A 17,674-nucleotide genomic window follows, 5' to 3' on the forward strand; every position below is an offset into this window, starting at 1 on the left:
GTGCTTTCATGTGCCTGATTGTGCTGCATGGACTAATTTTGTAGCATTTTTTCACCTCCTTTAGTCTGTGGGGGTCTGCAGCTGCCTGGGGCGACTGTCTGCCTTCAGGGAGCTCTTGTGAAGCACTCACATGCACCCTCGGTTACATCGGCGCCTGCCCTCTTTCCCCTCCTCCACCCTTCCTGCCACCAGCAGCATTGAGCATTTTAGCGTGCGCTCCCCCGAAATCATGGTTGGGGGCCGATCGCGGCAGGTGGCCCATATCCCATCCGCTCCCAGGCCCACCGATTGCGCACACCCGACCACTGAAAAATTGAGGCCCTGGTTTCTATCTCAATAGGTCTGCCTCTAGTTAGACTATGGCCCTTAGTCTGAGGCTTTCCAAACAGCAGAAATGGTTTCTCTCTGTCTACCATATTCATTTCCTTTAATATCTTGTAAACCTCAAATAAATCACCCTCAAACCTTCTAAATTCCAGGGAATACAATCCTAGCTTGTTTAATCTCGCTTCATTATTTAACCCTTGGAGTCCAGGTTTCATTCTGGGAAATCTACGCTGCTCTCCCACCAAGACCGATGTATCTCCTTATGATCTGGAGCTCTGAACTGCTCCGAGTTCTCCGTCAGATCCATCACCCACCCAGCACACGTCATTCCTCAAGCACTTAGTAATTCAGAATCCCGGGAGAGCAGGAACACTTAACCCAAGTAACCAATTTCAGCAAAAACTCTAGGAATCTCGGCTCCCTTACGGAAGTTAAACGGCTGACAGCTGTTTACGTCCAGGGTGAGGTGTTCCCAGATGTTTCTATTACACCCCGTTCCCACCTCCACCCCTACCCCCACTCCCACCGCCCTTCCCCCCGCTCCTAGCACCCCCGCCCCCCCCACGATAACTCCAGCTTCAGACCGTACGGGACCCGTCATCTCCTGAAAGCCAGTCTCAAAGCTCAGTGTTGAATTGTATGAGCTGCTCTTTAGTGACTATACAGGGAAGGACAGACACTGAGCTCAGATTCTACCCACTACATTGTACAATCATCACCAGACATCATACACCCAGTTAGAAGGAATCTGCTCCCCCTATTGACCAAGGCTATTCATACCTCAGGAACTGCATGAGGAAACGGATGACGAGTCCCCTTTATCAGAAGCTGTTAAAGGAAGGAGAGGCATTAGAAAGATTGTTTATTATCATAGAGACAGAATCAGGGCACAAGATACATGCGCAGACAGAGAGAGAGACAGAAAGATCCACAGAGGTCCGACACAGATAGAGAAAGAAAGAGTGACATACATGAAGACAGAGAAAGAAGAGAGAGATGTAGTCAGAGAGGAAGAGCGAGACAGCAATGAGCTCCTGAGTGTATCTGACACAGAATGAACACTGATTCACACAGTTACACAGAGATCCAGAGGATGTTTGATGATCAGCTTGCTGTCTGTAGGATTGTAGCCGCTCTTCCCTCTCACTGTAAAACAAGGAATGTTCAATGAATGACGAGAGACTGACAGAAAATCAGAGGGAACAGAGACTGGAACTCCGAGTCAATGGGAAAGACAGACCCTGGTTCACAATGAGTCAGTCTAACTGAGCCCTGAGCCCCTCATGCCCACCCTGACACAAGCATCTCAGTCTCCTCCTGACCTGAGCCCCTCACTCCCATCCTGACCTGAGCCCCTCACTGTGCCCTGAAATGAGCCCCTCCCCCGCCCTGACCTGAGCCTTCAGTCCCACCCTCACCTGAGTTCCTATCTCCCTCCTTGATCTAAGCCCATCGCTCCCACCCTGACCTGAGCCCATCTCCCCCAATATGAAACCCTCTCAGAAACCCATGGGAGCCTCCCCTTCAATTGTGAGCCTCTAACCCCAACCCTGGGTCGCTTCTACCCATTCTGGATCTTCCACCTGCTCTTGTGGAACAGACCACCACCTTGGGCCACTCCTCCACAAACTGAGACCCTCCACCCATAGTCTGTGTAACCCCCCATCCTGGGCTACACCCCCAGGATCCCTCCAAAACCCTGAACTCCCCAGTGAGGGGCTGCCATTTTCTCTCCAATTCCTACCTTTCTTCTTGTAGATGATGACAGCCACAATGGTGAGAGCGAGGATCCCAAAGACACCAAGTACAATCCAGATAGTAAGAGGAACCTGGAAGTGAGACTTCAGATCTGTTAGAGAGGGAGAAAAAAGAAAATCAGTGAAAGCGAAAGAAACAGAGAGAGAGAGAGAGAGAGAGAGAGAGGGAGGGAGAGAGTGAGAAAATCAGGGAGAGAGAGACAGAGAGAGAGAATCAGAGAAAAAGTCAGGGAGAGAGACAGAATAAGAGAGAGAGAATCAGAGAGAGAGAGAGAGATTCAGAGAATCAGAGACAGAGAGAAGCAGAATTACATAAGGTATGTGGCACAGAGACAGGCCATTCAGCCCAACCTGTCTATGCTGCCGTATATACTTCTCTACCCTCTTCCCATGTTTGCTCATCTCAATCTATGAGGGTAACCTTTTATTCCCTTCTCCCTCATATGCTTGTACAGCTTCCACTTAAATTGACCTCCGCTATTCCCTTCAACCACTCCCTGTGGTAGCGGCTTCAACATTCTCACCACTCTCTGAGTGAAGACATTTCTCCCGAATTCCCCATCAGATTTCTCATATTGACGGCCTCTAGTTACGCTCCTCCCCACAAGAGGAAACGTTCTCTCTGTCAAAACCTTCCATCATTTTAAAGGCCTCTATGAGCACACCCCTCAACCCTCTTTTTTAAAGGGAGAAGAGATCCACCCTGTTCAATCTTTTCTAGATATACATGCCCATATATTTCTGGAATCATCCTTTTAAATCTTCTCTGCACCTTCTCCAGTACCCCTGTTTTTATACCCATTTTTATAATCTGGTGACCGAAACTGCACACAGTGCTCTTAAATGTTGTCTAACCAAAGCTCGATACAGGTTGAGCATTACTTCCCTACTTTTCAATTCTATCCCTAGTCTGGAAATAAATCCTAGAGCTTGGTTGGCCTTGTGATCCTGTGGCACAGCTTTTAGTGATTGATGTGCTTTTACTCCGAATCCCCCTTGTCCCTCTACCCCATCCAGACACACACTTTCCAAGTAACAAGTGACCTCCCTATTCCTCCTACCAAAACGTGCTACCTCACATTCATCTGTGTTGAACTTCACTTGCCAATTATTTGCCCGTTCGGCAATTTTATATTCCTATTAATCTGTTGCAGTCCTCCTCAATATCAACGAATCCCCCACAATTAATACCATCCACAAATTTGGAGATTGTGCTTTCGACACCAAGCCATCAATGTAAGTTGTGAACAGCAGTGGTCCCAGCACTGATCCATGTGGAACACCATCTCCCACCTTCTGGCACCCTGAATAACTATCCTTTACTCCCACTCTCTGCTTTCTCTCTTGAACCCAGCTAGCAATCCAGCCTGCCACTTGTCCTCTGCCTCCACATTCTCTGACCTTATTCATTAGTCTATTATGGGGCAGCTTATTGAAGGTCTTTTGAAGCTGCTGATAAATTACTGCATTACCATTGTCTATTCTCTCCATCGTCTTCTCAAAATTTCATTAAGTTTGGTCAAGCAAAATGCTTACCAATCGAAATCCATGCTGATTATTCATCAATATAGTTCTCATTTCTAAACGTTCTTCTATTCTCTCTTTCAGTAAGAATTCCAATATCATTCATATGATTGATGTCAATCTGATTATTTTATAATTACAGGATATTCTGCGTCCTGCCCATATGTAATATCCCAGGATACACCAGGTCCCATCGTACTGTAATATCCCAGGTTTTTTTTTATTTATTCATGGGATGTGGTCATCGCTGGCTAGCCCAGAAATCATTGCCCATCTCTAATGCCCTTGTTAAGAGGGCATTTTAAGAGGCAACCACGTTGCTGTGGGTCTGGAGTCACATGTAGGCCAGACCAGCAGATTTCCTTTCTTAACGGACATTAGTGAACCAGATGGATTTTTATGACAATCGACAATGGTTTCATGGCCATCATCAGACCCACCAAATTTTAAAAAAATCTCAAATTCCACCATCTGCCGTGGTGGGATTCAAACCCGGGTCCCCAGAGCATTATCCTGGGTCCCTGGATTACTAGTTCAATGACAATGCAACTATGCCACCACATCCCAGAATACACCAGGACCTGTCATACTGTAATTTTCCAGGATATACTGGGTCCTTTTGTGTTCTAATATTACAGAATACACCAGGTCCTCTCATACTGTAATATCCCAGATACCCCAGGCTCTGTCGTACTGTAATATCCTAGGATACACTGGGCCCTGTCACATTGTAATATCTCAGCATAGTATCGATTCCTGTTCTCTATAAACGTTGTGATGACTTTGACATGTTGAAAATTTATATTTATTTCCCTCTCTCTGGTCCTCTGCCTGTCCTGGGCTGTCAGCTCAGCACTGACCCTCCCTCCTGTGATCCTGGTCTGAGGCTGGGTTCTCTCTAACAGTGAGAAACAGTCTTACCATAAATCACCACCTTCTCCTCCTCCAGCCCGCTGTGTTCCACCCGACAGGAATACTCAGCCTGATCCTCCGGATCAAACTCCATCCATTTCCGGATCTGGTAGGTCCTGTCGTGATTGGGTAAGATCCCAGTGGACAGGGTCTCATCGATCAACATTCCGTCTCTCCACAGAGTCACCTCGATGGCCTGAGGGTAAAACCCGGTGACGACACAGGACAGCAGGTTAGAATCACCCAGACGGGTGAAGAACACGACGGGGGCAACTGAGAGAGAAAGAAAGAGGAATCGGTACAAGAACCTCAAGATAGAGAGTCCCAGGCACCTCCCCCTTCACTGATTCCCAGTCCCTCCCTCATTCACTTACTTTCATTTACCCCTCACTCAACGATTCTGAGTTCCTCCCATTACTCAGTAACTCTGTTCCCTCCTCACTCACAGACTATCAGTCCACCCTCACTCGATGAATTAGTCCTCCTCACTTCCTGACTCACAGTCCCCCATCACTCACCGACTCTCAGTTCCCCCCTCACTGTTTGATTCTCAGTTTCTCTCTCATTCACCAATTCTCAGTCTCCCCTCACTGACTGACTCCCAGTCCCCACTCCCTTCCTAAGTCAACTAAGTACATTATTAATGAAGCGATTAATAATAGGGCTTTGGCCTGAAAAGTTAAGCGATCATTACTTGATCAGTGGTGTATAAGGATCCTGATGCTTTAGAGCACTTTATCCAGTGGATAAAGTCCCAATCTGCATTCAGCAGTGATATTAATGTACGTACGGGTACCTTTGGTTGGATTTTCACATTTAATTAATATTCTGACACCTGCTTATCCTTTATCCTCTTCCAGTATCCACCAAGTACAGAATCAACAAGTGAAAAGCTAATCAGTAGAGCACATATATCCACAACTGTTTTAGTTCAATGTTAAACTACATTTTAACAGCTAGTTGTTTGGTAGTACAGAATCTTGAGTATTGCTGAAAAAAGAGACATACTGTTGAAGCTTTTCATGCTGCACTCATCAGGATAGAAGTGTCTTGATGCATGCAAGGTGAAAAGCTAAGAGAGCATGTCTCTTATCAGCAATATTCTGACATCGATGCACTTCTAGCTGATCTTTTGTCTCATAAAGCAGTGCCAATAGAATTTACAAACGGGTGGTTTACAGTGCACAAAATAACAGAAGGAAGGTATAAATTTAGGCTGGTGTAAATTACTCTATAGAGGCTGGTTTTGAAGTCCCTAATAAGCAGGAAATTCATTTTGTTCCGCAATTTTCTTGATAAATGCAGTGCAACCGCAGATTATGCGAAGGATTCCTCATGATTCATGGAAGGATATTCTCACGGCAAAGTGATAGCGGACGTAATTGCCGTTTCTCAGATTAAGAGGCCCAAGATATACAAGAGAGTGACACACACACAAACATATATATATGACCCAGATATCCAAAAACACGGCTCCCCTCCGACAGAGAGAGGGAGAAGGAGACAGAGAGGGAGAAAGAGAGAGCTCTCCGCGATGTAGGGAGCGTAGATGCAGCTGCATCTCCTCTGGGAGCCCAGGAGGCGAGCTCCCAAACCAGAGGCAGATGAAGAGGGAAAAGCGAGGCTTCCCTCCATGAGGTGGAGAGCCAACAGGAAACTGTTGTAAAGAAGCTGCACTCAGCCAGACTTGGAGTGGAAAATGCACAGGTGGGGAGGGCTCACGGCGTACACCAAACTAGTAGTTTTGTGGTTTGTGTGAAACTTTCATGGTGAAAGTTACATTTCGTGACATATTTAGTTGAAGGGGGAGGGCGCCACAGCTGCCACATTGGACTTCACACCATGCAAGGGCGAACAGACCTTGGAATGGAGTCACCAAGTTAAATGCCAAATCATTACCTCATTACCTTTCTTCACCTTTAGATGTGGTCAGAACTGGGAACATTGTGACTTTTGTGAAGCTGTGCTTTGGATGTAGGAAAACTCATCGAAAGAATAGAGAAGCAGCTTTTGGCATCAGCCAGCAGGCATTAGTTAGAATTGGATCTGCAAGTGGTCATAAGGCTAAACGGAATCGCTTATTTTCGTGTCTGAGTCAGTTTTTTCTTTAGGTAGTTAGGCAGCTGCTGTGTTTTTTTAAATTAAATTTGTCCAACGTTTTATTTAAATTTAGCAGCATCCATCATTTCAAATTGTAAGAAATATCGTAATTTGTCAATTGAGAATTCCAACCTTTGGTGCTCAGATCTACGCATAGTTTCTTCAGCTATAGACGGACCGGGGATTTGATAGCACTTTTTCTGACTCAGTGTTCCACCCGATCAGTATTTATGCTATAGTGACAGCAGGATGTGTTAAAAAAAAGCCTTTTTCAAAGAAAAATAGAATTTATTCATATTGTATGATCGCAGTGTCGATCTGTCCCGCTCTCGCTCACTGTCATGCTGCATCGCAACCCACCCCCACCCTTCGCCTTGCAAGGCAGCTGCACAGAGCCACTTCGGGCTGAGTCCAGCCGGTTACGTGGGTGGAAAACACAAGCCCCCCTCCCCACAGGCCTGGCTCCAAGGGTGGGTCCCAGTATCCCTGACCCGGAGCGAGGTTCTCTGTGTTATTTCTAGGACCATCTATGGGGAGATCTTTGGTGGGCCGCTTTTTGTCTGGAACCTCACCTTGCACTTGTTGGCCGAGGGAGACCCCAGCAGGAGTGCTGGCTTCCAGGCGACACAGCTCCAAGGTTCATCGGATCATGCAAATCTGTGGTCATGGTTCTCTCCCGGAAAAGAGTGGGTCACTCTCTCCAGGTGAGCGGTGGGGAACGGCTTCCCTTAGTGGAGGAGTTCAAGTATCTCGGGATCTTGTTCGGGAGCGATGGCAGGGGGAGAGCGTGAGATTGACCAGCGGATCAGTGCCGAGGCTGCAGTTCTGTGGGCGCTCTACCGGTCCGTGGTGGTGAAGCGGGAGGTGAGTTTTGGGACGAAGCTCTGGGTTTACTGGTTGATCGATGTCCCCATCCTCACCAATGAGGATAAGATTGTGGGTACAAGCGGTGGAAATGAAGTTTCTCCGCAGGGTTGCTGAGTGTACTCTTCGGGACAGGGTGAGGAGTTCGGCAGTCAGGGAGAGCCTCGGAGTAGAGTCGCTGCTCCGCCGGATCGAGAGGGTCCAGTTGAGGTGGTTTGGGCATCTGATAAGGATGCCCCCTGGTAGTCTCCCGCTGGAGCTGTACCAGGCACGCCCCACTGGGTGGAGCCCTCGAGGCCAACCCAGGACACGCTGGGAGGATTACACATCTCAGCTGCCCTGGGGATCCACCAGGAGGAGCTGCAACCTGTGGCTGGGGAAAGAGAAGTCTGGACGGCCCTGCTCAGCTTACTGCCGCCAGGAGAAGTGAAAATGGATGGATGAATGATTGCCTCATTATGTATCCTTGGCTGAGGGCCCAGACATCCATTAAGCTTGTTGAAACACCTCCGCCACAGAGAAAATATTAATTGGCATCTCAGGCTCTCTGATTTCGGCTGTCAATTTCACAACGATTGTTTACACAACATTAAGTGGGTTCAAGGGTTTGTGGTTTTTGATATTCATGCCTTAAAGGATCAGGACAATTTATTGGCTCGTAGTGAAATGACATTTTTCCCCAATGTAGTACAAAGTTATTAATCAATAACTTTTTTTAAAAAAGCTTTTTTTAAGCACCCCCTTCTGTCACTAGAGGGTTCATTGGTTCTATACGGTGTATAGTGGGTCAATGGGCTGGAAGTGTCATCGCTTGACATGGTGGCATGAGGGGCCATGGGGTGTGGATGGAAGGGCAGAGTTTGGCATGGAAAGACACGAGATTGCATGGATGAGGCATGGGGAGTGTTGGGGGGTGGGGGTGTGAGGATTGAAAGCCTTTGTGCTTTTATTTTACCAGGGACGAAGTCCCACTGCACTGAAACGGGCCTTTTACACAGCCCTCCTCTGTACCCGGCAGCTGCTGTGGCTGCCACCAATTCCTTATTCCTCTGTTGGCCGGCCTGCACATGCCCCCTGGCAACCAAGATCCACCTTTCTGGGCACCTTCTCCTGAGGTGGGCAGGCCGAGCCAGGAATTTTCCCGACTCCCATTATCCACTCTCCCGCCCCCTCTACTCAAGAGCATGAAAAGCCAGGCCTCAGTCCTCTCTCTCTCACCAACTCTCAGGATCACACCCCCCCTCACTCACCGACTCGCAGACCCCCCTCACTCACCAACTCACAGCAGCTTCTGTCCGTATTCTAGGTATGCCTTCAGCCAGTCAATGCACTCCCCCTCCAGGTAAAACTTCCATTGCTGATTATTCCAGGCCCTGATGTGCTGCCACCATATCATGGTGCTCTCTCTCCATGGCACTGGTGTGAACCACACCAGCTGATCTTTGTCAAATGTCATGTAATCTTGTCCATCCTATCCGAACTGTGAGACGCCACTCGTGGTCCCATCATCCCTCAGGTCACAGCTGGCCATCAGCTGGAAGGAGTGGATCCCTGTCAACCAAATGTATGCAGTCAATCAGATCCAGTTGACTGAGAAACCCCACCCATTATCCCGCACCACCTCGTCAAATATCACATTGGTAGCCGACAGTGTTAAAGGACTCCTGCGGGCACCCAGTGTAGAGGGGGCCGAGATGGAGGAGGACCTCCTCGTGAACCTGCTCCTGGCCAAGATGGCCATTAACAGGTCCAGGCAGTGGGCGATCGAGGAGGTCATCTGACCCGACTGTCTGCCCCTCTTCTGCAGCTACATTCACAGCCGGGTGTCCCTGGAGAGGGAACATGCGGTGTCTGCCAACACCGCCGAGGCCTTCCATGCCCGGTGGGCACCGCGGGGGCTGGGGTGCTTTATCAACCCTCTTAATCACATTTTGATTTAATGTTTGCAAGTTTCCTTTAAAGTTTGTCTTTGGTTTTGCAGTTCCCTAATTTAGGGGGCTGTCTTTGTTTTGTCCCTGATTTTGTTAATTTAGTTTATTTGGTTGACTCTGAAAAAAAAGAGTTAAACGACTCCTGGATGTCAACCTGTATATTTCAAAGGCTTCTTCAAACAAATTTACATATTTAAAGGATCCAAGAACCCAATGTATACTTAAAGAATCCTCCGAACATCTAATTCTTTCACTGGATGTGGACATCACTGGCAAGGCCAGCATTTGTTGCCCATCCCTAATTGCCCTTGAACTGAGTGGTTTGCTAGGCCATTTCAGAGGGCAGTTAAGAGTCAGCCACATTGCTGGGGTCTGGAGTCACATGGAGGCCAGACTGGGTGAGGACATTAGTGAACCAGATGGGATTTTACGACAATCGATGATAATTGTCATGGTCAACATTACCGAAACTAGCTTTCAATTACAGATTTATTAATTGAATTTAAATTCCACCAGCTGCCGTGTTGGGACTTGAACCCATGTCCCCAGAGCATTAGCCTGGGCCTGTGGATTACTTGTCCAGCGACATTACCATCTCCCCAGTCAGTAGCATTGAGCCATTTAGGGCACTGAAGGAGAAGCTCAAAGTGTAGATGGTGGACAGGCTTTATGGAGTCAGGAAGTCAGTTACTCATTGCAGAATTCCCACTATCTGACCTGCTTTTGTAGCCATAATATTTGCATGGCTGGTCCAGTTCAGTTTCTTACCACTGGCAGTCCCAGGGTATTGATAATTGGAGATTCAGTGATAGCAATGCCACTGAATGTCAAAGGGAGACGATTAGATTCTTTCCTGTTGGAGATGGTCAGTGCCTGGCACTTGTGTGGCACGAATGTTACTTGCCACTTACCAACCTAAGCCTGGATATTGTCCAGGTCTTGCTGCATATGGACATGACTTGCTTCAGTATCAGAGGAGTTGCGAATGGTGCTGAAAATAGTGCAATAACTAGTGAACTCCTCACTTCTGACCTTATGATGGATAGAAGATCATTGATGAAGCAGACAAAGATGTTTGAGCCTAGGACACCACCCTGAGGAACTCTGGCAGCAGGGGCTTGAAACGATTGGCCTTCAATAACTATAACTATCTTTCTTCGTGCTCGGTGTAACTCCAACCAATGGATGATCTCCCCCGGATTCCCATCGGCTTCAATCTTGTTAGGGGTCCTGAATGCTACAGTGAGTCAAATGCTGCCTTGATGCCCAGCTTATCACTTGTGTTCAGCTTTTTTGTCCAGGTTTGACAAAGGCTCAGCTGAGGTCAAGGGGCAAGTAGCCATGGCGGAACCCAAGCTGAGCATCAGTGAGCAGGCTACTGCTGTGTAAGTGCCACTTGATAGCACTGTGGATGACCCCTTTCATCACTTTGCTGATGCTTAAGACTAGACTGATAGGGAGGTGGTTTAACAGATTAGATTTGTCCTGCTTTTTGCTTTAGATTCTAGATCTTTCTCTTTTATTCTTGACATCATGTGGAGTGAATCGAATTGGCTGAAGACTGGCATTTGTGACCCTGGGGACCATGGGAGGAGGTCGAGATGAATCATCCAGTTGGCACTTTTTGCTGAAAAAGGTTACAAATGCTCCAGCCTTATCCTTCGCATTGGTGTGCTTGGGATTAAGGATAGGGATACCTGTGGTGCCTCTTCCTCTGGTTAGCGGTTTAATTGATCACCACCATTGATGAGTGAATCTGGCAGGACTGAAGAGCTTAGATCTAAACCAGTGGTTCTGCAATTGTCACAGGGCCCATAAAGGAACAAATCACCCCCCACCCCCACTGCTTGTTTCCAAAATCAGTTTAAGGATGAACCCAGCAAGCACAGATCAATCAGTTCAATCTTAGTCGTGGGGCAGCTTTAAGAATCAATAATGCAGGACAACATTTACAGTGAATTGTCCATTTTCGCAGGAAGAATAAAAAAGAAGCTTATTTTCTAAATGGTGAGAGATTGCAGAGCTCTGAGATTCAGGGCGATCTGGGTGTCCTAGTGCATGAATCACAAAAGGGTAGTATGCAGGTAATTGTGAACGCTAATAGAATGTTATCATTTATTGTGAGGGGAATTAATTACAAAAGTAGGGAGGATAAGCTTCAGTTGTACAGGGCATTGGTGAGGCCATATCTGGAGTACTGTGTACAATACTGGTCTCCTTATTTGAAGAATGATGTAAATGCATTAGAAGCAGTCCAGAGAAGGTTTACTAGACTAATACCTGGAATGGGCAGGTTATCTTATGAGGAAAGATTGGACAGGTTAGGCTTGTATTCGCTGAAGTTTAGAAGAGTAAGAGGAGACTTGGTTGAAAGCTTTAAGTTCCTGAGGGGTCTTGACAGGGTGGATGTGGAGAGGTTGTTTCCTCTTGTGGGAGAATCTCAAACTAAGGATCACTGTTTAAAAATACGGGGTAGCCTATTTAAGGTAAAGATGAGGAGAATATTTTTTCTCTCAGGGGGTAGGGAACTCTTTCGTATAAAGCAGCGGAAGCAGAGTCTTTGAATATTTTTAAGGGAGAGCTGGATAGATTCTTGATAAACAAGGGGGTGAAAGGTTATCGGGGATAGGCAGGAATGTGGGGTTGAGGTTACAATCAGATTAGTCATGATCTTATTGAATGGCGGAGGAGGCTCGAGGGGCTGAGTGGCCTACTCCTGCTCCTAATTCGTATGTTCGTATGTATGTAGTTGGAAAATGTAGATTAATTAAGGGAAACCAGCAAGTTTTTTTTTAAGTACAAATTGTGCTTAACTAACTTGATTTAGTTTTTTGATTAGGTAACAGCAAGGGTTGATGAGGGCAATGCAATTGATGTGTACTTAGACGTCCAAAAGGTGTTTGATAAAGTGCCTAGTAACAGGCTTGTAACAAAGTTGAAGCCCATGGCATAAATGGGACAGTGGCAGAAGAAGTAATAAGATGACAGAGTGACAGGAAACAGAGAATTCTGGTGAAGGGTTGCTTTTCAGACTGGAGAACGATACACTGTGTGACTAATCAGAATTGGTGTTAGGACCACTGTTGTCATTGATCCATGTTAATGACCTAGACTTGGGTGTGCAAGAAACAACCTGAAAATTACCCAATGGCACTAAACTTGCAAGAATTTTGAAATTCGAGGAGGGTAGTAATTGACTTCAAAAGAATATAGAGAGGCTAATGGAACGGGTGGATGCATGGCAGATGAAATTTGATGCAGGGCGGTATGAAGTGATTCATTATGGTAGGAAGATCAAGGTTGGTGTTATAAACTAAAGGGTACATTGTCATAAAATCGGTGTCAAAGCCGGTTTTCTTCAAACAGAAATTCTTTAGTCATGGTAGGATTTCTTAATTGGCTTTCCTGGCTGTGATATTATTTCTGAGAAATTAGAGTCTTTCTCAGTTGCAAAGCAAAGGACATTAACTGGGGTAAGTCAACAGGTTGAAGATCTAATTTCAGCCTGTGGACAGACACTGGTAGGGAAAAAAAGTGAAAACACAAGAGAGAACAGGACTGGATAGAGGTGTAAAGCAGTGTGTAAGCTAACTGAAAGGATTTCTTTTAGTCATTCACAGGAGGTGGGCTTCGCTGGCTGGGCTAACATTTATTTCCCATCCCTAGTTGCCCTTGAGAAGGTAGTGGTGAGCTGCCTTCTTGAACCGCTGCAGTCCCTGTGGTGTAGACACACCCACAGTGCTGTTAGGGAGGGAGTTCCAGGATTTTGACCCAGCGACAGTGAAGGAATGGCGATATATCTCCAAGTCAGGACGGTGAGTGACTTGGAGGGGAACTTCCAGGTGATGGTGTGCCCATGTATCTGCTGCCCTTGTTCTTCTAGATGGTAGTGGTCATGGGTTTGGAAGGTGCTGCCTAAGGAGCCTTGGTAAATTCCTGTGGTGCATCTTGTAGATGGTAAACACTGCTGCTACTGTGCGTCGGTGGTGGAGAGAGTGAATATTTGTGGGTGTGGTTCCAATCAATCGGCTGCTTTGTCCTGGATGGTATCAAGCTTCTTGAGTGTTGTGGCAGCTGCACTCATCCAGACAAGTGGGAAGTATTTCATCACACTCCTGACTTGTGCCTTGTAGATGGTGAACAGGCTTTGGGGAGTCAAGAAGTGAGATACTCGCCACAGGATTCCTAGGCTCTGACCTGCTCTTGTAGCCACAGTATTTATATGGCTAGTCCAGTTCAGTTTCTAGTCAATGGTAACCCCTGGGATGATGATAATGGGGGATTCAGTGATGGTAATGCCATTGAATGTCAAGGGGAAATGGTTAGATTCTCTCTTGTTAGAGGTGGTCATTTCCTGGCACTTGTGTTGTGCAAATGTTATTTGCCGCTTGTCAACCCAAGACTGGATGTTGTCCAGGTCTTGCTGCATTTGGACATGGACTGCTTAAGTATCTGAAAAGTCATGAATGATGCTGAACATTGTGCAATCATCAGCGAACATCCCCGCTTCTGACTTTATGATGGAAGGAAGGTCATTGATGAAGCAGCTGAAGATGGTTGGGCCAAGGACACTACCCTGAGGAACTCCTGCAGTGATGTCCTGGACCTGAGATGACTGACCTCCAACAACAAAAAGTATCTTCCTTTGTGCTAGGTATGACTCCAACCAGCGGAGAGTTTTCCCCCTGATTCCTGTTGGCTCCAGTTTTGCTATGGCTCCTTGATGCCACACTCTGTCAAATGCTGTCTTGATGTCAATTGCAATCACTTTTGCCTCACGTCGGGAGTTCAGCTCTTCTGTCCATGTTTGAACTAAGGCTGTAATGAGGTGTGGAGCTGAGTGGCCCTGGCGGAACCCAAACTGGGTGTCAGTGAGCAGGTTATTGCTAAGCAAATGCCACTTGATGGCATTGTTGATGACCCCTTCCATCACTTTACTGATGATTGAGAGTAGATTAATGGGGCGGTAATTGGCCGGGTTGGATTTGTCCTGCTTTTTGTGTACAGGACATACCTGGGCAATTTTCCTCATAGCCAGGTAGATGCCAGTGTTGTAGCTGTACTGGAACAGCTTGGCTAGTGGCACGGCAAGTTCTGGAGCATAAGTCATCAGCACTATTGCCAGGATATTGTCAGGGCCCATAGCCTTTGCAGTATCCAGTGCCTTCAGCCGTTTCTTGATATCACATGGAGTGAATCAAATTGGCTGAAGACTGGCATCTATGATGCAAGGGACCTCCGGAGGAGGCCAAGATGGGTCATCCACTCGGTACTTCTGGCTGAAGATTGTAGAAAATACTTCAGCCTTATCTTTTACACTGATGTAGTGGGCTCCCCCATCATTGAGAATGGGGATATTTATAGAGCCTCCTCCTCCAGTGAGTTGTTTAATTGTCCACCACCATTCACGACCGGATGTGGCAGGACTGCAGAGCTTAGATCTAATCAGTTGTTTGTGAATTGCTCAGCTCTGTCTATCACTTGCTGCTTATGCTGTTTGGCAGGCAAATAGTTCTGTGTTATAGCTTCACCAGGTTGACTCCTCATTTTTAAGTATGCCTGGTGCTGCTCCTGGCATGCCCTCCTGCACTCTTCATTGAACTGGGGTTGATCCTATGGCTTGATGGTAATGGTGGAGTGGGGTATGTGGTGGGCCAGGAGGTTACAGATTGTGTTTGATTACAATTCTGCAGCTGCTGATGGCCCACAGCGCCTCATGGATGCCCAGTCTTGAGTTGCTAGATCTGTTCAAAATCTATCCCATTTAGCATAGTGGTACTGCCACACAACACGTTGAAGGGCATCCTCAATGTGAAGGCAGGACTTTGTCTCCACAATGACTGTGCAGTGGTCACTCCTTCCGATACTGTCATGGACAGATGCATCTGCAGCAGGCAAGTTGGTGAGGATGAGGTTAAGTATGTTTTTCTCTCTTGTTGGTTCCCTCACCACCTGCCGCAGAGCCAGTCTAGCAGCTATGTAATTTAGGACTCGGCGAGATCAGTCAGTAATGATGCTACTGAGCCACTCTTTGTGATGGACATTGATTGAAGTCCCCCATCCAGAGTACATTCTGCACTCTTGCCACCCTCAGTGCTTCCTCCAAGTGGTCAGCATGGAGGAGCACTGATTCATCAGCTGAGGTAGGGCGGTACGTGATAAATCGGCAGGAGGTTTCCTTGCCCATGTTTGGGCTGATGCCATGAGACTTCATGGGATCCAGAGTCGACATTGAGAACTTCCGGGCAGCTCCCTCCTGATTGTATATACGACTGTGCCGCCACCTCTGCTGGGCATATCTTGTCGGTGGGACAGGACATACCCAGGGTTGGTGATGGTGGTGTCTGGGACATTATCTGTAAGATATGGTTCCATGAGGATAATTATGTCAGGCTGTTGCTTGACTAGTCTGTGAGATAGCTCTCCCAAATTTTTGCACGAGCCCCTGGATGTTAGTGAGGAGGATTTTGCAGGGTCGATAGGGCTGAGTTTGCCGTTGTTGTTTCTGGGGCCTAGATTGATGCCAGGTGGTCCGTCCAATTTTATTCCTTTGTTGAGTCTTTGTAGTGGTTTGATACAACGGAGTGGCTAGGCCATTTAAGAGTCAACCACATTGCTGTGGGTCTGGACTCACATGTAGGCCAGGCCAGGTAAGGAAGTCAGATTTCCTTCCCTAAAGGACATTAGTGAGCCAGATAGGTTTTTACAACAATTGACAATAGTTTCATGGTCATCATTAGACTTTTTAATTCCAGATTTTTATTCAATTCCAATTCCACCATCTGCCGTGGGGGGATTTGAACCTGGGTCCCCAGAGGATTACCCTGGGCCTCTGTATTGCTTGTCCAGCGACAATGCTAGCAGTAATACCACTACATCATCGCCTCCCCAAACTATTGAAACCCTAAAGCTGTGTGAACAAATCAGATATGCTGTGGAGCTGAGAGATTTCTACTGGAGCCGACCATAACATGGATCGGGGGCACGGAGTGGTCCGATGAAGGGAGCTCCAGAAAGTCACGACATCCGGACTGCTGTGACCCAAGAGTGAGAGATTCCACAGTTGTGTGCTTTGTTGGAGGTGCTCCTTTCGATGGATCTGAGGGAACAAAACCATTGTTGGAGACTTTATGAGAATCAGACATGGCATGATGAAGAGTGGTAGAACTCTACAGGATAGACCTGGGAAGGACTTTGGGACTTGCACGTCGCATCACTTATGGACTAGGAGCGTTGCCCGAGAAACGCATGGCATTTACCTCTGTTGAATCAGCTATGTAAAGTGTACATTCAAGACAGTTTTTCTGTTAATTTATGATTAATGTGTATTGATTTTAGTTGGGTTGTTCCAGCAAACGTTTTAAACATTGCAATCTTGTAGTTGTTTGGAAAGTTTGGCTTATTCACATTACTGGTCTCCAAATGGGACGCACGAAGAAGCCTAAAGAGGGTTCAGTGGCAGAAGGGCCTGTGAGAACTTGGTGCACAAGTCAGCAAAGGTCGCAGGACCTTTGAGGGCACCGTTGATAAAGTATCATGGATCCTGGGCTTTATAAACAGATATATAAAGTACTAAAGCAAGGATGTTTACAGAGCACTGTTTCAGCCTTAACTGGGGTATTGTTTCCAATTCTGGGCAGCGCAATTTAGTAAAGATGTGAAGGCCTAAGAAAGGCTGTAGAAAAGATTAACGAGAATGGCCCCAGTAATGAGGGACTCCAGTTAGGTACATAGATTGGAGAAGCTGGAGCTGCTCTCCTTGCAGAAGAGAAGACCGAGAAGAGATTTAATAGAGGTGTTCAAAATCATGAGGGCCCTAGTCAGAGTCGATGGCGAGAAGCCATTCCCATTGGTGGAAGGTTCAACAACCAGGGGGTTCAACTTTAAGGTGATTGGAAAAAGAACCAAAGACAACATGAAGGAAAAAAATACATTTTCACAACGAATGGTTTAGATCTGTAAAGCACCCTGTGACGGTCTGTTGGAGGTAAATCAATCATAGCGTTTAAACGGGAGCTGAGGAGGAGAAGCCAGCTAGGAGGAATGGATGGGGGTGTGAGGCCAACTGAGTTGCTCTTTCAGGGTGATGGCACGAACATAATGGGCCAAATGGTCTCTGTCTGTGTTGTGACCATTCTACAATTCTACTGAGAGAGTAATGGAGTGGACAAAACTATGGTAAATGGAGTTCGATGTGGGAGTTGTGAGGTTATCCACTTTGGATCCAAGAAATATAAATTGGTACATTTTCTATCGGGT

At 46.8% G+C, this 17,674-nt stretch overlaps 1 pseudogene; it reads right to left on the reverse strand.

Moving 5' to 3' along the window:
• Window positions 1–1,108: 1,108 nt before the first annotated feature.
• Window positions 1,109–10,622, reverse strand: LOC144695140 (major histocompatibility complex class I-related gene protein-like; annotated as a pseudogene).
• Window positions 10,623–17,674: the final 7,052 nt, after the last annotated feature.

Source organism: Cetorhinus maximus, chromosome 21 (genome assembly GCF_964194155.1).
Source record: "Cetorhinus maximus chromosome 21, sCetMax3.hap1.1, whole genome shotgun sequence".
Lineage (NCBI taxonomy): Eukaryota > Metazoa > Chordata > Chondrichthyes > Lamniformes > Cetorhinidae > Cetorhinus > Cetorhinus maximus.